This window comes from Triturus cristatus, chromosome 9, assembly GCF_964204655.1.
Source record: "Triturus cristatus chromosome 9, aTriCri1.1, whole genome shotgun sequence".
NCBI lineage: Eukaryota > Metazoa > Chordata > Amphibia > Caudata > Salamandridae > Triturus > Triturus cristatus.
Genome location: NC_140592.1, coordinates 100,775,793 through 100,799,936, shown reverse-complemented (window position 1 = coordinate 100,799,936; position 24,144 = coordinate 100,775,793).

Here is a 24,144-nt window from a genome sequence, read left to right as displayed (position 1 = left end):
AAACAAATTATCGCCAAGCTGCGGAAACCGGAAATTTTTACATTTTCGCGCTCTCCGCAGAACGCGAAAATGTCAAATTATCGCAATTTCCGCAAACGGAACGAAATTTTCACCCAGGCCTACTTACAACCCGTTCACAGTATTCCATCAGTTGTTTTCATTGTGGCTCAATCTTCTAATTGCTTAGCTCTTGGAAGACATCCCTTGTTTTCTTGTGTTAGCTCGTCCCTGGAACATGGACAAAGTAAATGGGTTCTTCTTCGTTTTTGTTCTTCGTCTCTTTGCAGTGCACAATTCTTTTTATTTTATGAGCATTTCAGTATTACTCCAGGACGTGCAATGTGCTTTCCTACTTTTCCTACTTTTAATACAGTCATATGGCTTCCCAATTTATGCTGCTTTTATCCTATCCGCCATCTCTATTGATGCTTTAGTTACTTACGCCCACAACTGTACTAGTTTATGCCACTCTACTCTACACTAATCCTCTGCACGCCACTCCAAACCACTTCACACCACTACACTCTATGCCACTCTAATCTACTCCACACCACACCACTCTATGCCACTCAACCTTATGCCGATTCCCTCTACTCAATGCTACTCTACTCAATGCCACTTCACTCTACACCACTCCTCTCCACTCTCCTCTCTACACCACTCCACTCTATTCTATGCCACTCCCCTCTATGCCACTCTGCTCTACACCACTCCACTCTACTCTACGCCACTCCCACCAGTGCAACTTTACTCTACAACACTGTACGTCACTCTACTCTATGCTACTCAACTCTATGAAATTAAATGAAATAGGGGTTTTATAAAGTGCTTGTATGCCAAGGCGTCTTAGCACTGAAGCAGTCATATCCTGAAACGGAGGGGGTAGATTGAAAATTAGGAGTTGGGAGCGAACAACCAAGTTTTCAGCACCTTTCTAAACAGTTGTCTGTGTGTTTGGAATCTCAGTTTGAAAGGCAGAGTATTCAAAAATTTAGGAGCCAGGTGGAAGAAACTTCTCCCACCCCACTTTACGGTCTTCACCCTTGGGATGACCAACAACGAGGCAGTTAATGATCAGAGACTGCGTTGAGGCATGTACCCGTCTAATTCGATTGTTGAAATATACAGGTCCTATCCCTGAGAGGGTCTTGTGGACAATGCACAAGGACTTAAACTGTATCCTTGCCTGGACGGCCAGCCAGTGTAGCTCTCAGATTTGTTTGGACACTGAGCTGAATTTAGGTGGTTTAAGTAACAGTTGTGCTGCCGCATTTTGAAGTGATTGAAGTTTACTTATGGTCCCTTTATTTGCACCCAAATAAAGGGCATTACAATAGTCAATCCTTGATAGCACTAGGGTCATGATCGCTGTTTTCTTTAGATCCATTGGAATAAACGGAAGGATTTTTCTTATAATCTTCAGGATGTAATAGCAGGAAGATGTAATAGAATTAACCTGGTTTGACAGGGATAATTGATCATCAAGAAGATTCCTAGACTTTTTATCTTCTTTACAGGAGACAGACAGGATCCTGCCCCTTCAGGCCACCAAGCTGTATTCCAGAGGGTGGTGTTTTTTCCAAAAAGTAGCACCTTGGTTTTATCAGTGTTTAATTTTAAACAGTTTTCACCCATCCAGCCTATTATATGGACCATACAGTTGTTTGAATTTTTTTGCCACATCACCAGGGTTTGATGATAGAAACACAACAATTCTGTGTCGCCCGCATAAGATAGCAGTACAACCGTGGGAGCGGATGAGTTTAGCAAGAGGGGTCACATAGGCATTGAACAGGGTTGAGGACAACGAAGACCCCTGGGGCACTCCACATGGCAGTGCATATGGATGTGATTTGTGCCCATCCATCATGACTGTTTGTTCTCTGATTGTTAAGAATGATTTCAGAAACTTGGAGGCTGTACCTGTGATACCCATTTCGGCACGACGCCAAATGAGAACTTAATGGTTCACCGTGTCAAACTCCGCTGAGACCTCCAGCAAAATAAGTATTGACTTTCCTCCTCCATCTAACTGGATGCGGATCTTCTCGGTGGCAAGAATGAGGGCTGACTCTGTACTGCGTAGAGGTCGAAATCCATGTTGTTCTGGGTCCATTTTGTCATTTGACTCCAGAATGTCCAGCAGATCTTCATTTAGCACTTTTTCCTGAATTTTGAAAGGAAATAGTAAACAAGAAATTGGCCGATCATTTTTTACCTCGTTGGGGTCTTGGGAAGGTTTTTTCAAGATGGGGCGTACTAGAGATTTTTTCTAAATATTTGAGAAGGATCCAGCGTTTAAGAGGGGTGCTAAGTGGCCCTCTATGGTGCAAGGTGCTAATTGGATAACCTTAGCCGGGCAGGGATCCAATGGAGAGCCTGATTTGCTAGACAGGATACGTTTCTCCACTCGCTCAGGCGTTAGGTGGCTGAAACAGCTAAGTTGAGCCTGCGTAGTTACTTTTCCAATTTCTAGACCATCGGTTACGTCTAGGCTATCTGCAGTTTGATGGCTAGAGAATTCATCAAAGGCACTTTTTACTTTGCTAGGGAAGAAGTCAGCTAATTTATCACAGAAATCAGCCGTGGGGGTGTGCTGTTTGCTCTCATCTAATTTAGATAGGGTCGTGACTGTTTTAAAAAGCTCTCTGGCTGAGTTTTTTGTCAAGTTAATTTTCTCGGTAAAAAAGCATGATTTTGCAGCGATGACATCTTTTTTGTAATTGTCAATGGCTTTTCTGTGGTGGTCTTTTTTCTCTAGCGGGTAATCATTCCTCCAAATATGTTCTTCGGCCCTACACTTTTTTTTTAGTACCTTCAGTTCCGACATATACCACGGTGCTGACGGTTTCTTCCTTTGGTTACATTTCTGTTATGCAGGCACAAGCTTGTTAACCGCTGACTCGATCCAGCTATCATAATTGCGAGCTGCTGAGTTCGGGTCAGTGCTTAGGCCGCGTTTAGTTAGAGATAGGGCCTGGTCCAATTCTTGAGTATTTATCTTATGCCAAAGGCGACTTGTGGTTGAGTTGTTATTATTATGTATCTTAGAAACCTCTTCTAAAACAGTTAACTAAAAAAATACAGCATTGTGGTCTGTCCAGACCACTGGCAAAACTTTATGGAAGGAGATCAATGCATGGTTAGTGAAGACACCATCAAGAGTATGGTTGCCAATGTGTGTTGGCTCGGTGACAATTTGGTTTAAGTCAAAACTCTTTAGACAATCAGTTATGTTGGTTGCGTCTCTGCATACCATAGATTCCAAATGGAAGTTAAAATCCCCCAGTAATGTGAAATTGGAGAATTTCATGCGGTATTCCAGAAAACTCGGCATGGAAGTGACAAATCTATTCCTAGGACCAGGTGACCGATATATGAGAGTTCCTTGAAGCTCAGTCTTATTTTTAATTTTGAAGGTGAACATGATGTCAATGAGGCCTTAATATTGTTGCGGTGGGCAATAGCAACTCCTCCTCCCCACTGCACTTTTCTATCTATTCTAAAAAGCTCATAACCTTTGGGTATTGCCACCTTGAGTTCTGGATCTGAAGAGCTGTTTGTCCAGGTCTCTGTTAGGAAATGTATGTCAGGATTCTGCTGATCTATAAAGTCAACTAATTCATATTTATGTTTGAACTGGGACCTGACATTAAGTAGTATACATGTAAGAATAGTTCATGATTGGGAGAATGCTAATTATTATTAAACCTAGCATGATTTGTGAAGACATGATCATGATTGAATCAAGTTGCAAAGCTACAATTGGGACAGGACCAAATGGAGGCACTCCTCAGGACATTCATCGGTATACATTTGGTTTGCTTACTGCCAGCTCCTATATCCAATAGGGCTTCCCTTGAGTACGATCCAATAGAATTTTGGGCAGGGGTTTTATTGCAAACAATAGAGTCAGCAGTTAAAGATAAGAGCATTCGAAAGAAACATTCAGTAGGATCAAATTCAACAACAGATTTTAAAAATGAATGTTCCTCCCAGGAACTATAACCCAGCTCCGATTTAGGAACATTCAGTGCCACTCCACGCCACACCACTCTATGCCACTCCACTTCAAGCCACTTTGTGCCACTCTACACCACTCTACTCTACCCACCCTAATCTATGCCACTACACACCACTCCACACTACGCCACTCCGGTCTACACCCCTCTGCACCAATCAAATCTTAACCACTCTATTCTATGCCACTCTACACCACCCCATTCTACTCTGTGCCACTCTGCTCTACGCCACTCCACACTATACCACTCTATTGTATGCCCCTTCATGCCACTCCACTCAGTCAGAGATATAACAATGGGGTAACCCGATAAGCCACTGGACCCGGGTATATTACAGTGCAAGAAAAAAGGTCATAGTGTAATACCATTCAATTAACAAAATGAAACATCACCACAAAATGAAATCATTACAATGTATCAGCTGGGGGTCGCTTAACTAGTTAGCATGGAGGAGTCTCGTTCGTTATTGGAATTAACCTGACAAATCGCTCCACCAACTGAGGACGGCCGTGCACCACCACATACAGAATCGAGAAAGAGCTATCAATCTGTCAGTCCTTTCCGTGCCCGGGCTGGGTGAGGTTTCCTGTGTTGGCAATGAAGGTAATTGACTTCCAAAAGGGAAGTGTTAATAATTTAAAGTGTTACCTATGTTTCAGAAAACCCTGGTTGTGAGGTGATCTCTGTGTAAAGCAGAAACTTTGACATGGAAACAGGCATTTGAAAGGCAAACTGCATCAAATATCAACTAACCATTATTTCAGCTGTTCAAAGATGAAGGGCTGATGATTAACTGTAGGGTGCCCATCTATATCTCCAAATATACAATAGAAATGCTTGAAACCTCTTGCTTTGCTAAGGGCAGGGCTTAGTTTGAGCCGGTGATTACAGGCAGGGCCTACCAGCAATAATTTTGGGTGGACTGGCACTTATTTTTCCTCAGTAGACCTTGAGCCAGAGCAAAACCAGAGAAAACCAGAAAAAGTGATAGGAGGAGAAAGAAATAAAGACAATGACAAAGGGAAAAAGTTGGAATGAAAAAGACCCTGCAAGAGTTAAATAAACAGGCAGGGAGTGTCCAACAATGAATTCATAAGGAATGATGTGCAATCATGAGCCGACAGCCGCGGTATGTGGCACTTTATCCTTCAGCGGGATTCTGCAAAAAAAATTGGGCACTCCCTAGGGGGCGACAAAAAACCTGTAAGAGTTTCCTCTTATTATATACATATTCATTCTTTGGACTTGCTCTGCCCTAAGCCTTAGGTGAAGAAACACCACGAAGATATAAATTATGGTTACCAAAAGTGCATTTGCTTTTTGTTCATCACTGTAAAATTATTATTCCTTGTAGAAAATACGCCTTCCTTACACCTTCACTTATTTTGCAAGTCTTTCCAGCTCATTCCCGCCAAGGGAACAGATTTACTCCTGGACCTGCAAGAGAAAATCTCAATTTTTAGGGTGGAAAGGGACTAAGAGATCAGTTGCAAATAAACGCAAACTCACAATATTGTGGTTGTGCATAAACTTCCCAGGGAATCTCTGCCACAGAATGCTCAGTATCAGCCCAATGAAAAGCAAATCAATTATTAAGGGCCTTATTCTGAGCTTGGCTTTCCGACCAGCGGACCGCCTTTGCGGTGGTGGGGAGAGCGCCGGCAAGCCGTCAGCATCCGGACTGCCATATTACAATAACATCGCTGGACTGGCAGTGTTGTGTTGGCAGTGCCATGGCAGCAGCATGCTTCAGCTCATAGAAAGAGCTAAAGCATATGCCGGCACCGTGGCATGTAGGTGCACTGTGTACCATACACCATGTTGTGCATGGCACACAGTGCACGCATGACAGTGCAAGCAGAGGGATGCACAACATGTGCCTCCATGCACAACACCCATGGGGCAAATTCGTCCTAGGTCCCTTTTTGGGGCCCCTTCCCGACCTTTCCTCCAATCTTTTTATGGTGGGTTCCCCGCCATGAACAGGTTGGCGAAAAGGCAGGTCTTGATCAGCAGGGCAGTGCCGGCATTGGCACCACTGCCATTCATCACTGCTTTCTCCACTGCCTCCTCATCAAGATCCAGGATCTTGGAGGTGGCAGTCACCTTGCATTGGGCTTGTGGCCAGTCCAACTGCCAACCTTGAAATCAACGGTCAAGCAATCGAGGAGGCAGCAGGCACACTGCAATCGCGGGTACGGCGGTCTTTGGACTATCATACTCGTAATAGGGCCCCAAATAATATTACACAGTAGTGGTACATTTTATCAGAGCAAATGGATTTCCAATTGCATGTTTGCATTTTGTTAATTGCGAAAGTGATTTTTTTGTTACTTCTATATGTAGGGCACAGATATTACCCAGGAGTGTTTCCTGGTGCCTGTGAACAAGGGTGGGTACTGACCTTTCTGGGGGCTACAGAAAGAGCTAGGGTTTTAATTTATTTCGGTATTCTAGGATGGAGCTGGCAGCTCTAATGTGGTAGAGTTGTTTGTTCAAGGCTTTGGAGGAAAGGTAGGAGAAAACTTGACTTCCGGCTCTGGGCTGGTAGATGTGTTTGATTTGGGCAAGGAGGAGGCTAGATGAGCTGAGGAGTCTCGTTGCGGTGTGGAAGAGGATGCGGTTGTTATGGTGTGCTACGCCTTGGTTGTGTAGTGCTTTGTCAGAATCTAGGTATGTTTGAATGATGAAAGGGCACGCTTGTGGATTAGGAGCAAGAGTAGGTCTTTGAAGTGTTTGGATATGTGCATGTGGTGTGGGAGTTTGAGTGTGAGTCTTGCAGATGCGTTCTGTATAACTTGGGAGCCTTTTGGTAGGTTGGGAAGTGATCCCAATGTAGAAAGCCTTGCCATAGTCGAATCTGCTGGCTATGAGGTTTGTATGACGGATAAATTGGTGTCCCAAGGTGGCCATTTGATGTTTTTCCTGGGTAACTAGACGGTGTGGAAGCAGGTGGAGGCAACTTTGTTGACTTGATTCAGCATACATTATTAAATCAAGCCCTTTGCAACCAGATATCCTTACTCGTGTCAGGTTTGATTTCTTTTAGTTTCTTATAATGTGCAACATAAGTCACTAGTTTGGCGCTACTAGGACAAAAACAAACTTCATATTGGGCCTCAATAAAACAGAGTTCCCTTACTTAATGACAGAATAATACCGTTTTCAGGGTCATGTTGAACAAAACATGACCAAAGGGTAAGATTATTCCAGAGTCTGGGTCCCAGTGGGTGAAACGTCCTGCCTCCTGAACACACATTTTATCATGGGTCCTTTTAGAAACAGCTTGTTTACTGATCGAATGCATCAAACAGGGACATCTGAGCTCATGAAGCTAGCCGGGTCTAAACTGACATGACTGTTAAAAGCCTTGTGCGCCCTACATACATATTTAAAGCTGTGCTTACTATGTAAAACAAAAAAGTGCAGCTGTCCAATTCATTTCTTATGATCCCACTGCAGGAGCTGCTGAATGCTGGGACTGGCAAATACTAAAGTCTTCACTCTACTTCATGTCTCTTTTTTCCACAATTCTCAGCTTCCTGACTCTTTGATCTCATTCTCGCCAGCATATGTCATCACTGCATGCTCCTTTTCTGCCTTTCTCTCTCTTCGTCGAAGTCTAATGATAAATACTATTTCTTTTTCTTTTTGTCCTCATATTGAGCAAAGATGAGATATAGGAATACAAGGATCCATTACGTAACCTTCCCAATCAGGATCTTTCTCACCTCTTCTCGTACTTTGTAAACCTTCTTAATTTGAGGTAGAGTACTGCTATCTGATCTTGAAATTAGTTAGGAAAGTCACACGTGGGTCCACCACTGTGCCTAACCCGTAATATTGCAAAGTAAGTAATCATAGGACTTCCCTCCCTACCTTACCTCTTCTCCCTACTCTAGGGGTTATTCCTATACCACATCTCCCAAAATTTCGTCCACTTTCCTTCTTCTCTGCTCAAAGCCAACTTTTTGATCTTACACAGCGACATCAACCATTCATTTAAAGTTGGGGGATTTGCAAATATCCATTTTATGCATACCTCTCGCCTGGCAAGTAAAATTAATACAAACAGTAAGTCCTTTTGTTTATTGTTTAAGTGAAGTAGACCACCATTATCGTACATGACTCAAAAAATAGTTGTATCCACGCTTACCTCTATGTCTTGTCCCAGTACTTCATTTATAACCTTACCCACACTGGACCAGAATTGTTGTAATTGAGGGCACTCCCAGAACATGTGGATGTCATTTGCTTTTATTTCTCTGCATTTTGGACATCTTTTCACCACTTTCTTATTTATCTTTGTTAGCTTTTCCGGGGTCCAGTATGCCCTGTGTAGTATAAAGAGATGTTTTTTCCTAATTGGTGCAGATTGTATAACACGCCATAATGTAATCATAGATACTTGCCATAAGTGTTGGAGATCCATTTGTAGGCAAGTCCTTCTCCCAGAGCAGCTCTGTTGGTAGTGTGAACTCCTCTTCCCCTGCCTGGATCAAGCGCCAGTACCATTTTGATACTTCTTTCCTTGGTGGGACGCTTTGTAACTCTTCCTCTAAAGCCACCTTTTCCACGTAATCCTTCGCCAAGCTTTCTGTCCAACTCATCAGTTGATAATATTTAAACCTTGACAGTTTCCCATCAGTGCTTTGTTGCAAAGAGTCCCAACTAACCAGTGATCCTGCTTGTATCAGCTGTGTCGTACTTTAATCTCTGTGACCGCGTAGGGTACAGGGCCCTACCCCTGTTTATCTGGTATTGGCGAACCGCAAATGATTAATGCGGTATGTACGAGTGCTTTATATATCGTTCTAGCTATGAATGCACTGTGTACACGTTATTCTGCTTCACTACGCGGGTTCCATTTTGAGAGCGGTGGCCATCTTGTCATTGCCCTCACATAGGCTATAATGGAGCAAATACGGGCCTTGCAGTACATGTGCTTTCCCGTGACTTCTCTGTGACCTGGGCAGCTGGCTCTGCTGCCCCAGGTCAAACTGGTCTCACGAGCTCCCCTTCCTCCGTCCACCTGTGATTAGCATCAGGGTTTGACCCATCATAAAACCCTTTCATTCTACACGAGCCTCCGGCTAATCTCTTTCACACCTGACTGTTCCTGCTTTATGACCTGTTTCCCAAAACAGGAGCTGCCCGTGTTTTATTGGGGCCTATTGATATCAAATGTGGGATCTGAACCTTACCGTGTAAATCATTGTGGGCTGGCCGAACTGGAATGTGGGATGGTCATCATGACTCTGCCTTTTCTTTGTAATGTACACTTGTATATTGCCGTATAATAAAACCTAGGAATGTATGCTTGAGGCAGGGAAAAGTGTATTTAAGATGAAGTCCGTTTCTATGATTTTCAGCAGTCTCCTGAGAACATACACGCTGTTGTACTTCTAGGATACCTGTAATTGGTCTGCAGCCAATAAACGATCTTTGACTTCACCCAGAAGACTCTGTGTTTCTGTAGGTCTGGAACAGGGTGAACCCAGAAGTCATAGGGTGTGTGCCCCTGCACCGCTGGGTCTAAAATACCCAGTACTTCAGTTTGGCGCCCAACTCTGGACGATTTCAGCGGTACCAGTCCAAGCCAGAGGTTCGTGAGGAGCTTCGTGTGGAAATTCCGGAGGAAGGCCGCCACTTCATCGACCCCTGCATGTCGACGTGGTCCGAAAGTCTTTTCTGCGAGGTTCTCCGCGTCCCGACGGCTACGAAGGACTGCTGCCCTGATTAATCGACCTGTTTTGGACCCTTGACGAGTTTTGAGAGAGCGAAACAATCGAGAGAGTCTTCTGGTGACGCCATCGATCAGCAATATTCAGTTAAGTATAAGTGGAGCGTCTCCCATTTGTTTTGGTATCCCTCGGGATCGTTTGATTTGGTAATTTGGAGTTTGCAAACGCCAAAGCCAGAGGACTCGTGTATTCACGAGACTATCGTAATTGATAATCCTTTGACGTTTGGATCTAGACTAGTGAGCAAAGATGCCTGGTTCTAGAATATTTGGTAGAATATTTTGTTTGGGTTGTGGAAAAGATTTCCAGCTGGAGGAATCATGCCCGGTCCCTCCGGTTGGAACTCCAACTTATGAGCTCTATGTAAAGCATGGCGTAGGCCCTATTGCATATAACGAAGTGTGGATCCACTACACCAGGAAAGACGGTGTTTTAAAATGGCCCCAAAATGGTAGTTTCGATACCGATATTTTAGATAATTTAGAAATTAAATTGTTCAAAAAGAAAGCCCGGCCGGCGATGTTTGACTCTTTCCGCTTATGGCGAAAGGAAGCCAAACAGAAGGAAATTAAGCTAGCGAAAAAGAATAAAAGGGAGAGAGGTATGACAGTAATGCAAGCAGCTGTACAATTTAAAGATAATGAGGAGGAGCAGATGAATGAGCAATTGCACAGGCAGCGTAAGTTAGGGATCGACAAGTGTTACCCAGCCTTACCACACTCTAAGCAGAATGAGTTAGAGGAAAAGGAGAAAGATCCCCTGATGTCACATTTGTTGAGTTCACCACCCCCGTATGCTCAAAATGTCACGGCACCTCCCCAGCTTGTGAATATGCCACCTCCAGTTAATATACTGCAAGCCTTGCCGCTACCGCCAGCTGCTGCGCAGCCGGCTTTTGTCCATATAGCGCAGCCCTCTCAAGGGCCGCCAGTTGTGTTCCCGACTGCCCCCGCGCTTCCTGCGACTTTGCCTAATTCAGCAGCTGCCTCCCCTGACACTCTTCCTTCCACCACTCCAGTACCTGTTTCTGCATCCTCTTTTCTTCCCTCTGTTTTTCCCCCTGTTCTCGCTTCAGCTTCTCCTTCAGCGCGACAGCGCTTAGCTAATGTGGTTACTACATTAATGTCGCCTCTCTTTGAGTCATCTGGTGCGACTCCTGGTTTACAGCGTAAGCAACTGCGTAGTCAATTGCCTAACCCTGATGAGAAAAAGGTAATAGATAGTATGGCGCGTAGATGGATTGTTTTCCCTTCACTGTATGATGTGGAATCAGTTGTCAACGTTTTCCATCAGTGGGATGCCCCAAAACAGAGATATGTGTTTGAGAAAATGTGCGAAATTCTCTGTGAAGAATTGGAGGATAGTGGTAAAGACCCGAGCCCGCAGGAGTTGTGTAGAGTGAGGTTTGACTTTGGAACTGGTATAATTGTGGATCGCGAGGTAGAGAAAGCAGTTGCGGTTGTATTATCCTTCAGGAATGATGATTGTCAACAGTCATTGTTTGAACCTGATGTTTCTGTGGGAAAGAGGGTAAAAGCACGCCAATATCCGATGCGTGAGGTTCCCCCAGTTTGGAGACCCGCTGATGCAAATGCTAATCCGCCTGTCGTAGCACATTTCCAGCGTATTTGGGTACATGTTCCATGGAAAAGATCTGAGGTGTTAGCACTTAAGCAGTCATTGCCTGATCCCCGTAAAAACCCTACTGGTTATTGTAAGGAGTTGTCACAGACTGCAGAATCTTGTGTAATGAATCTGGCTGATGTAGATATGCTGTTTGGGAATGTGGTTCCACAGCCCTTGTGGGGATCCATACGTAATACGGATCATGCTGCAGAACTAGGAGACACATGGGCTAACATCATCGCTGCTGATGCTAGACAAACTGGTGGTGCGAAACCTGAGCCTTTAGTGGCAGAACTGCCTGGTAGAATCATCACATATATGAAGACAATAATGCCCGCGATGCGCGTAAATTGGGACAAGTTATCTGCATGCAAGCAGAAGAAAGATGAGACAGTGTCAGACTTCTTTACTAGGTTTGAAGAAACGTTTGTTGACCACAGTGGGCAAGATATGAGTACTGAGGGTGGCCAACGGTTATTTGTGGATAAGTTTGTGCAGAATCTACTTCCAGACCTGTGTAAAAAGTTAAAAGATTCAGAAAGTTCTTGGGCTGTTTCCTCTTCAGCGCAAATACTGGCTACTGCACAGTATTATGAAAACAGAGATAAAGACGAAAAAGATAGAACAGAAAAGAAAACAAAGGAACTAAAGACGAAGGTCCTTTTGCAGCAGGCCTATCCGCCACGTGGAGGTCAGAATAATTATAGGCAACCCCAAGGTGTCTATCACCAACCACAACAATTTCAGAACAGTCAGCAAATGAATGGGTATTATCAACCACGTGTCCCTGTAGGTCCCAACCAATGTTCATACTGCAAAGAGGAAGGTCATTTTAAATATAGTTGCCCTAAATTAATGCAGCGGAACGGTAATGCTTATGGCGCAAGAGGTAGGGGTGGTCAGCAAACTCCTAGAGGCAGAGGGCGTGGAAATGCTCCCCAGAACGCGCGTCCTCTGCCGCCTCAAAATACCATCAATAGTTTTGACCAGCAAGCTAACGCGACTAGTAATACGGCTCAGTATTATAATAATGATTATTATGCAGAGGACGGTGATGCAGAAAGTAATGATTACTAGGATAGTCGTAGACAGAGAGAGGGAGTTGTTTCAGTGCCAGTGGATCAGAGTGGACCGTATGTTAAGGTAACTACCGCAAATGTAACGGAGCCCTTTCTGCTAGACACTGGTGCTGCAAAGAGTTCAATCATGCATTCAAAACTCCCTGGCGCACCTTTGTCTGGCGATATAAATGTCTCAATAGGTTTTTCTGGCGCCCCGGTTAGGAACCCGATTTCTAGTCTCATGTCACTTTCTATTGGGCCTTGCGAGTTGAAAGCACCCCTGATTCTGACGACAGGTTGTGGTGAGAATTTGCTAGGATTAGATTTGTTGAAAAGATTGCACGCTACACTGTATTGTTCTCCTTCAGGAGTACAACTTACATTAGGCAAGAAAGTGATTTCCCCAATGTACTTGTCTAAAAATACAATGCCACCTGAATTGTCATCCCTTCCGGATGCCCTTTGGGCTACTGGTCCCAATGATGTGGGCCTCTTGGAGATACCGCCATACGTGGTGACTTTAAAGGCTAATGTCAGACTGCCACGTATTCCCCAGTACAAGATCTCTAATGAAGGCCAGAAAGCATTGTTAGACATTGTCAGCGACTTGATTAATAAGGGCGTGGTTGAAGAAACAAGAGGCAACGTTTGTAATAGTCCGATTCTACCTGTCTTAAAACGAACGGACCCCTCACAGCCACCTGTTTACAGATTTGTGATTGATCTTAGAGAGGTTAATAAGATTGTTGTGCCACAGTTTCCGGTTGTCCCTGATATAACTGCCTTGTTAACGATGATTCCAGCCTCTGCTGCATGGTTTTCAGTGATCGATTTAAAGAATGCTTTCTTTAGCATCCCAATTGCAGAAGAGAGCAGAGACATTTTTGGCTTTAGTCTGGGAGGCCGAAGCTTCCGCTTCAAACGCGCTCCCCAGGGCTACTGTGAGAGTCCATCTATATACAGTCAAGCTTTGAAAGCGCAGCTTGATGCACTTGTTTTACCTAGTGGCGCTATTCTGATTCAATACGTGGACGATTTACTAATCGCCGCGGATACTGAAAACATCTGTAAAGAAGCCACATTGTCATTGTTGCGCCATTTATCTGCTTTCCATCACAAAGTGTCTCTCTCTAAGCTGCAATATTGTCGACAAGAAGTGACCTACTTCGGTCATCTCTTATCGAAGGAGGGAAGGAAACTGACCCCAGAAAGAATTCAAGCCATTGCACAGTTGAGTGTGCCAAGAACACAGAGAGAAGTACGTGCTTTCTTGGGCATTACCTCATACTGTAGGCATTGGATTCCTAATTTTTCCTTGTTGGCAAAACCTTTGTTAGCCTTAACATGCAAAGACACACCGGATCCTATCCCATGGTCTGAAGAGTGCCAGAAAAGTTTTGTGGAATTGCGCAATGCATTGTGCTCAGCTCCTGTGTTGGGTACTCCTGACTACAGCAAACCTTTTACGTTGTATGTTCACGAGAAAGATGGATGTGCGTTGTCAGTGTTAACACAGCCCTTTGGCGACAGACCGCGCCCATGCGCATATTTTTCATCCACCTTGGACCCTGTAGCGAGGGCATTGCCAAGCTGTCTGAGAGCGACAGCTGCTGCAGCGATGTCTATCCGACAATCTGCTGGTTTGGTAATGGACAACACATTGATTGTTATGGTTCCGCATGCTGTAGACACATTATTAAATAGGACCAAGACACAACACTTGACTAGTGCGCGATTATCAGGCTATGAGCTTACACTGTTAGCAAATCACATACACATAAAGAGATGCAGTACGCTGAATCCAGCTACGTTATTGCCAATTCCAGCAGACTCAGATGAGATTGAGCAACATGACTGTCTGTTCAGAACAGAAGAAGAGACGAAAGGGAGAGTAGATCTAAAAGATATTCCCCTGACTGAGTGTGATGGCACTTTATGGGTGGATGGTTCGTGTTTCAAGCTCCCTAATGGTGATACGACTGCTGCATATGCTATCACGACTTTACACACGGTCGTGGAAACTGCACGAGTGCCACATAATTCGGCCCAAGCAGCAGAATTAATCGCCCTCACAAGAGCGTGCGTGTTGTCTGAAGGAATGAGAGTGAATATTTACACAAATAGCCAGTACGCCTTTGGCGTGGCTCATAATTTTGGGCGACTGTGGAAAGAGCGTGGGTTTCTGACGTCGCATGGAGCTAAAATTCAGAATGGCAAGTTGGTGAATGATCTCCTTGAGTCACTGACCCTACCGTTGCAAGTTGCGATCATGAAATGCAGTGCGCACAGGAAAATCACAGATGATGTTGGACGTGGGAATGCGTTTGCTGATGAGACCGCGAAAGAAACAGCACAGAACGTGAAGACTAGAATGTATGTTGCAGGCCCCGCAAGATGGGTTGATGATGTTGGAATGTGTGAGAACACAATAGAGAGTGTGAAGTCGCTTCAAGCTGAGGCCACAGAGAAAGAGCTAAGCAAGTGGAGAGAAAGTATGGGTAAGTTGGATGAAAATGGTTGTTGGATTGATCTGACAGAACATAGGCGATGGTTGTTACCTGACGCATATGTGCTCCCAGTGGTTACTATGGCACATGGAATGGCACATATCAGTACGAAAGGAATTTGTAAGTTGTTGGCCCCAGTATGGCAGAATGCTGGAATTCCCAAGTGTGCAGAGAATGTGGTCAAGAATTGCATGATATGCTTGAAATACAACCCTGGTAGGGGAACTCCAACTCCAGCTGGTCACTTTGCACCCCCATCATGTCCATTCGAAGTTTTGCAGCTGGACTTTATTCACATGGAAAGATGCAACAACCTGAAATATGTACTGGTGGTTGTTTGTGCTTTCTCAAAATGGATAGAGGCCTATCCTCTGAAAGATAACACTGCCCTATCCACAGCCAAAGCCCTTGTGAAAGAATTTTTCCCCAGGTTTGGAATGCCAAGAATGGTGTGGTGTGATAATGGAAGTGAGTTCGTGGGTAAAGTGATGAAGAATGTATGTGAAGGTTTAGGCATAAAGCAAAAGTTCCACGCTGCAAATCACCCCCAATCAGCTGGACTAGTAGAGCGCTACAATGGAGCCTTAAAGCTCAAGCTGGCCAAAATTCAGGCGAGCACCGGTCTTAAATGGCCTGATGCTCTGCCTTTAGCACTCCTGTCCACCAGAATGACCATACACTCACGAGTGGGACTTAGTCCTTACGAAGTGGTTTTTGGCCGCCCGGCCAACGTATGGGGTGTACCGAGGCCTACGAAATTTAGTGAGATTGAGCATCCAGTACTACTCGATTACCTGTATGATTTGACTGTTAAATTGCGTGTTTTGCACCAACAGGTACATGATACTCTTCCCCAAGCTTCTGAACCTCCTGGACACCCTATCAACCCTGGCTCGTGGGTCCTGGTCCGAAACTTCCAGCGCAAGAGCAACGACGAGCCTCGCTGGATCGGCCCTCACCTTGTGCTTTTATCAACGAGATCAGCGGTGCGAGTAAAAGGGAAGAAGCACTGGATCCATGGCACGCACTGCAAAGTAGTCCCCTTGCCTTTGCCATATGACCGGTGGGTCCAGGAGGGTATCGCCAACTCTGAGACAGACATTGTACCTCGTTTTGTACCATTCAGTAACGCACGCATAAGAGACACAGTTTCAGACCAAGAGAGTGACAATATTCTGCAAGAAGCTGTGCCACCATTAAATCGACTGGACACCACTGAGCCTGAACTTTTGTTCCAAGACCAAACAGCACCTGGCCGTCTCCGCTATAATTTGAGACCAAGGCTCATGGACAAATAAAGATTTCTTTACTATTCCCTTTTTGACATTTTTGGCTCTCCCATCTGAAGGACTTTCTTGATTTTTGTTTTTCGAACCACCATCCGGGTTCAGCCGCAGGGTCGCGGTGCCAAGACTTTGGGGTACAGGCCGAAGACGTTAGGTCAACGGTTCTGGTTGGTCTAGGGCGTTTCCCTGGATCGACAGGCGTACTCCTTAGCAGAAGAAACTCATCCGCCGCGAGCGGCCCGTTTAGAGGATGGAGTTTTTTAAGATGGAGAGACCCGTTGAGGACATAAACTCTAAAGCAAGGATATGTAGAATTGTAAAAAGTAAATGTTTTGTATTTCTGTGCCTATTTACGCTGTGTAGTATAATAATGTTCATCGTAGGATTTGTGTTTTTCTCCTCTCAAAAGACCATTGCGCCCACTGTACAGCCTATACCTCTTTCTACTGCCTCCTCTCACTCTTTTCACCCTCTGCCTGAGCACGAACAGACCAGACGATCAGAGTTTGTAAATAACTCGTTTATCCACCTCTTGCACCAGCACCAACTAGTAATGAATACGACCAATTGCTGGGTGTGTGGGTTAATGCCACATACCATTAACAAGGGTATTCCCTATTTGGTGCTGCCCTTTAGTTACAATGGATCGTCATGGGCATTCCAGACCATGTTTCTCTATGCTCTAGATACGTACTCCCCTCGCCAACCGCGTTCCATCAGACCTATCACCAATAATAAGGCTTTGATGAAAGGAGTTGCCGATATGAGTAGAGATATTGATGCATACTCATCCATTCCCAAAGAAGAATTGAGACCTTATGTAGGATGGAACGCGACGGGGTATAGTATTAGTCTGGGTGAAAGACAGCGAAAAATCTCATCTCCAATCTGGGTCGTACCCCACATAGGTCGGTTCTGCTTACAGGGTAATGGTCAGAATCCTAGAGCTCAACTGGGAAGAAGTGACTGTACTGAAACATACACCTTCCCGTCACAGTTTTCCCCTGCATTTTTGGCTGCCAAGGGCACATATTTCATCTGCAATGACCGAGCATATACATGGTTGCCCCCTGATTTCTCGGGCACATGTTATATTGCGAACTTGCTACCGCCTACATTTACTGCTGCCTCTGATTATCACAAGACCAGAGTTGTGAGAGGTGTGATTAGTAAGGAGGATACTGCCGGTCAGGAAGCAGGAGACTTCTTTTTGGGCTTCCTGCCGTTTTGGGGACCTATGGTGAATAGTAGGAACCTGAGACAACTGACACGTGTGGTTGAATCCACTGTAAATGTAACGGCTGGTGCCCTCGGTAATCTGACCGCTGAGCTCCAAGCGGATCGTCTTATGACTTTGCAGAACCGCATGGTTCTAGACGTTATTCTTGCAGACCGCGGTGGGGTATGTAAGGTTATCCAATCTAGTTGCTGCATTTTCATACCAGATAACGCTCCAACAGTCTATCAAGCCATCTCCAAACTCCATAAAATATCTGAATCCATACACGTGGATAAGGGAGACTGGTCACTGGTGGGGTGGTTCTGAGAATTGATATCTGCCTGGGGTTGGAAAGTTCTGATGGTCGTTGGAATGATCTTAGCCATTCTTTTCCTGTTCTGTCTGTGCATACAGTGTGCTCCTGCAATATGTGGCCTCTGTGCTACCTTATGTGTAAGGAAACCTGTATCGAGGGATGAGCTAAGTAATAGGATGATGCTACAGCAACATCTCCATGACTTTGTGAACATTGACCTGGACTCGGATTAAGATGAGTATAGTGATTGCCTATGTAAGGGCAAAAGGAGGGTCTGTCGTACTTTAATCTCTGTGACCGCGTAGGGGACAGGGCCCTACCCCTGTTTATCTGGTATTGGCGAACCGCAAATGATTAATGCGGTATGTACGAGTGCTTTATATATCGTTCTAGCTATGAATGCACTGTGTACACGTTATTCTGCTTCACTACGCGGGTTCCATTTTGAGAGCGGTGGCCATCTTGTCATTGCCCTCACATAGGCTATAATGGAGCAAATACGGGCCTTGCAGTACATGTGCTTTCCCGTGACTTCTCTGTGACCTGGGCAGCTGGCTCTGCTGCCCCAGGTCAAACTGGTCTCACGAGCTCCCCTTCCTCCGTCCACCTGTGATTAGCATCAGGGTTTGACCCATCATAAAACCCTTTCATTCTACACGAGCCTCCGGCTAATCTCTTTCACACCTGACTGTTCCTGCTTTATGACCTGTTTCCCAAAACAGGAGCTGCCCGTGTTTTATTGGGGCCTATTGATATCAAATGTTGGATCTGAACCTTACTGTGTAAATCATTGTGGGCTGGCCGAACTGGAATGTGGGATGGTCATCATGACTCTGCCTTTTCTTTGTAATGTACACTTGTATATTGCCGTATCATAAAACCTAGGAATGTATGCTTGAGGCAGGGAAAAGTGTATTTAAGATGAAGTTCGTTTCTATGATTTTCAGCAGTCTCCTGAGAACATACACGCTGTTGTACTTCTAGGATACCTGTAATTGGTCTGCAGCCAATAAACGATCTTTGACTTCACCCAGAAGACTCTGTGTTTCTGTAGGTCTGGAACAGGGTGAACCCAGAAGTCATAGGGTGTGTGCCCCTGCACCGCTGGGTCTAAAATACCCAGTACTTCAGCTGACCCCATTTTGTTATGCCCGCCTGTTTTATAGGGTTTGCCAGTGTGTCTTTCAAGCATTTTTGTGTGCCAGGGGAGTCCCAGATTGGTGCGGTGGTATTATAGTACGGTATTTGTAGTACTCTTCTAATCTGATACCACTGATAATAAGCGGTCCGTAGGACCTTCAACTTACTTTTTTAAAAATATTTTGGATGGCCGAACTTGTATAAGCAGAAATCTTCTGACAGTATAGATTTGTAGAAGGAAGGATAGGAGGAATACTCCTTAAGTAAAACTCTAAAGTTTTTGGATTGAAAGGCTCTGAAATAGAGTAAGAGGTCTGGGCTGGCGATACCCCCTTGTTCTTTTTTCCTACGCAGTTTCTTCCATGCTATTCGTACGCCTTTTGATCCCCAGATAAAGCCATTCAATTCACCTTGTATTTTCTTCAGCCATTGTATCTTAAATTCAAGTGGGATAGTATTAAAGATAAACGTAAATTTAGGTAAAATCGTCATTTTTATTACGTTGGATCTCCCCAAGAAAGACAGTGGTAGTCCATTCCAAGTTTTCAGGAGATTCCTTGTCTCTTTTACTCTCATATCGAAATTTGTTTGTGCAATTTCATCAATATTCTGTAGTATCTCTATACCTAGATATCTAATTCTACTTTTTGCTAATGGGTGTGGGAGTGGGGAGTTCCATTCCATAATTTCAGTTTTTGCTGATTAACTTGATATCTTGAAACTTAACCAAAATCGTCTAATAGCTTAGTGATATTAGGTAACGATACCCTAAGGGTACTTGTAAAAACCATTAGGTCGCCTGCGTAGAATGATCTTATGGAGGTGGCTAATGGCTCAATATACAAGTTAAATAGTAATGGAGAGAGTGGGCATCCTTAATGAGTACCTCTTTCGGTTCCAACTTCTTTGGTCAGGTTCCCGTTTACCAGTATGTTTGCCACTGGGGATGTATAGATGCTCATAACTGCCTTCAGGAATACTTTTCCTAGCCCATATTTGTTTACTACTTTGCAGAGAAAGACCCAATTTACTTGATCAAAGGCCTTTGCGGCGTTGAATGAGAAAATTGTGAGGGGAATTTTTTGCTGTGTGACTATATTGATTGTTTCAATCATTTTGTGTGTTAGATCATGGAGCTATCTTTCCTTATTAAATCCTTTCTCGTATTCATGGATTGGCTGATTTGTCACCTGTCCCAGCCTTGTTGCTAAAATCTGTGAATACATTTTATAATCATTGTTCAAAAGAGATATGGGTCTGTATGACTCACATTTCTAAGGTTCCTTCCCTGGTTTCAAGATTATACTAATAGTAGCATCATTCCAGGATTTAGGTGGTTTTAACCCATTAAGGAAAATCTCATTTAGCAGATTCACTAATATGTGGGCCAATAGCTATTTCAGATAGATATACAGTTTGTTTGGTAGGGCGTCCGGGCCAGCTGCTTTCCCTATTCTATTTCTATTCTGTTTAGTCTTAAATTTCCATGCAAGCAATTTACCACTACCTTCTCCGTATTCATAATTTGATAACTCACTAGCTTCCCATTTTTTTTCTAATTCTGGTATCTAGTATATTAGTTGACTCAATTTTTTTATTCTGTATTGCTTTTGCAATTATGTCTTAGATTTGTTTAGACTCAGCTACCTCTAATTTCCTATTCTGTTCTAGGATTTCGGTTTCCAATTGGTTAACGCTAATTACTGCGTCCCAAACAATCTGTATTCGGGTTTCTTTGTTACTATTACACTTAAAATATTCCTCCGTTGTTACTTTTAGCTTATCTACGATCTGTTGGTCTAAGAGAAGGGTACGATCTAAGGTCCACCTGGGTGCTGTTTTGTGTTTCCCGATTTTTATTCTCAAGGAGACAGGGGAGTGATCTGATAAGTGGGCTGGGATGTGATCTATATTGACTATGCTGTTGTTTATGGTTTTATCTATCAAAAGGAAATCGATTCTAGATGCGTGGCCATATCTTTTATTTTTAGAGGTAAACCTGTTACTTGGATTACCTTTGCTTTTCCACATGTCAACAATCCACAGGTCTTCTGTATATCTTTTTAGCCATGCCCTCATTTTCGGTAGGTTTAAACCTTTACCCAGGGGAGATAAATCTTGTTTGGGGTCTATTCCTATGTTAAAGTCCCCCCAATTATGATTGGAGCTGACACTTCTATAAGTTGAGAATTAAGTGCTTGCAGGGGAGCAGGGCCTTCTAAGTTTGGGCCGTAGAATCCCTAATCATATATAAATTCCTCTCTATTTTTATTTTGACTATTGCCCACCTTCACTTATGTCGGTAAACTCTTCCACGATTGTCACCTTTGCAGATTTTTTAAATATAATTGCCACATATTTGATGCAGCAAGATTGGTTCATGCAGACATAGCAATCTATCCACTTTTGGTGTTTCATAATTCTATCCCATTCTGGTTTCAGGAGGTGTGTCTCTTGTAGAATTATAACTTCACTATTCACAATTTTTAGATATTCCAAGATTTCCTGCCTTCTTTTCTTTACTCTAAGACCATTCACATTCTAAGACATGATCTTCAATTTGTTATTTGCCATTTCTTATCTTTACCATTACCGTAAAGTTCAAGTTGCTGCCCTAGTTTGAGAGTTAGGACCTTGTCTTTCCTTATATATTACATGCTGGTCAAAATTATTTTTTCATTTTTTTCCCCAAATGCTGCCACACCTTATGTTCATACTTACACTATGTGTACTCCCCCCCTCCCCACCCACCCTGGAGAACCCTCCCTGCTCCTGTTGGGCAGATCAGGTTTGTCCTCTTTGAGAGCCACCCACTCTGGGCCAAATTCTTTTTATTTCCTATTTTCTCGAGTTCTCAATGATTTCTGTGTTTATTTGAACTCTTCTCTGCATTTTACAACCTCCTTATGCTCCCGGATACTGTACATTTGATTCCTCCACATGATTTTAAGTGAGGCCAGGAATCTCATCTGGACTGTTGCTCCCAAAGACCTGAGCTCTTGCATGTGGTTCCCAAGTTCCCATTGCTTGTCCTGTGTAGCTCTTGATATATCAGAGCGACTTCTAAACTTGTATTCTCATTTGGTGAAGACAGCAGCTTCCAAAGCTTCACTCAGAATCTTCTCTTTAAGTGTATAGGTTTTAAAGTTAACTAGGATCCTTCGCACTTTTTTTCTTGACTTCCATAGCCTCTTTTATGGCCGTCTTTTTTGGTTCTTACTATCAATTGACACCACTATCTGACTACGTAAAAAGATGAAAAATGTTATTTTTAATTCACAAAATATTCCCTGTAAAAGAGTAATATTCTGAAAAAAAGTCAGTTCCCACATGGAAAAAACATTCTTAATTCAACCATTTTACACACATACTCACTTGTAGTCTTTATGTAAACATACACTACTACACTCTACTGTTCGCAATGCATTATGTTTTATTCCACACTAATAGAACCCTACTGATTCTTGATGGCCTTCTTCAGGACAATAACAGTAAGCTGATCTATTTTCATTTTCCAATTGCCTTGACAGGTTCTAGGCCTAAACATTATTGTTTAATTCCGTTCACCAGATTAGGGGGTTCTCTTCCTTAACAATTATGGCCCTTTTGTATTGTTCCACAAAGAGTAATGAGTCTATTAGTTCTACTGGTTATCAATCAATGGAGACTATTCCATTGCTAATTTCCTATTGTCTTAATCAGGCAAGTTTCTTCATTGGTTTAGTTGGTTGTGCTTTCATAAGCATTAGTTAAACAAGTATTGCTTAAGGGATTTGTCCCCTGGTAAGGACTATCACTGACCTGACAGGCTGCAAGACCTTCCTGGATTAAAACTCATAACCTTCATAGGACTGCTTTTAAGCAACAAGCATCTATCTCACAGACCAAGCTGCCTAGTCTTTGCACATTTTCCAGACCTCTCTGCATTTTATATAAATAACTCCCTTCATTGCAAACTTGGCCTGCACTCCTAGTGTGGAATTAAACAGTAGCACCAAGTCAAAGCAAAGGTGCAGCGCCACCTACACGAGCCAAGGAGCTACTGCTTGGCTGAACAAATGACAGCCATAACTGGGTGTAGAGGCCGCTCACTTCTCTGGACTTCCTTTCACTGAACCTGCTGCACTACTTAGCCCCTTCTATAAGCAGCACTGACACTAGCAAGCCGATGCCAATCTTTTAAAAGTGGTTTAAAGTTAGGTGTATGTTTTCCTGAGGGTTAGAATGTGTGGTTTTTCTGACTTACCTTGTGCGCATTAATACACGAGGGCCTGCTGACTGTGTAAAAAGCCGCATGACACCAAACACTTGCATTTATAGATCAGATGATAGCAGCAGGACAGCTGCACCACATTCGATACACAGCAGGAACTGATGCTGAAATGTACAATTCCATCTGTAGCTTTTCCAAAAGCTATTAGAAAAGCAAGCAGTGTCTTTTGAAATATCTTCCTTTTGTCTAATAAAGCACTGAAGTCAGTGTACTGAGGCTGTTAGAAGAGTATGGGAGAGAAGAAGGCTCTTCCAATTGAAATTACAAGTAGAACATACATTCTCAATAGATAAGAAATACATTGTGTTACACACTGTCTGTTTTGATGACAAAGTTAAAAAATGTACAGCGAAACACTTCTTATTCATCCAGCGCCAAGCAACTAAGGCCCAGATGTACGACCCGTTTTTGCATGCGCAAACGGGTTTGCGACCCATTTGCGCATGCAAAACCCTCATGGGCCATCTACAAAGCCTATTTGGCAAGTCGCAAATTATTTGCGACTCGCTAAATAGGTTTTCCGACACGCTATTAGGAAGGTGCATTCCCTTCCTAATAGCGACCGCAGAGCCATGTATGAATGTTTTGCGACCGCAATTGCGGTCGCAAAACACTCGCAAATTACCGCCCTCCTCAAGAGGGTGGTAAAGAAGTCGCTAATAGAAATGGGTCTCCCGGTGACCCCTTCCCCTTTGTGACTGGGGCAAAAAAAACGAAAACTTTTAAAAAAAAAAAAAGAAAAAAAACCGTTTTCCTTAAAGGAAAACGGGCTGCATTTTTAAAAAAAAGCTGCTTTATTTCAAAGCAATCCCAGACATGGTGGTCTGCTGAGCCCAGCAGGCCACCATCCCTGGTAGTGCCTGTCATTCCCAATGGGCTCGCAAATTGCGAGAGGCTCATTAATATTCATGAGCCTCGTAATTTGCGACCCCATTGGGTATCGCAAACAG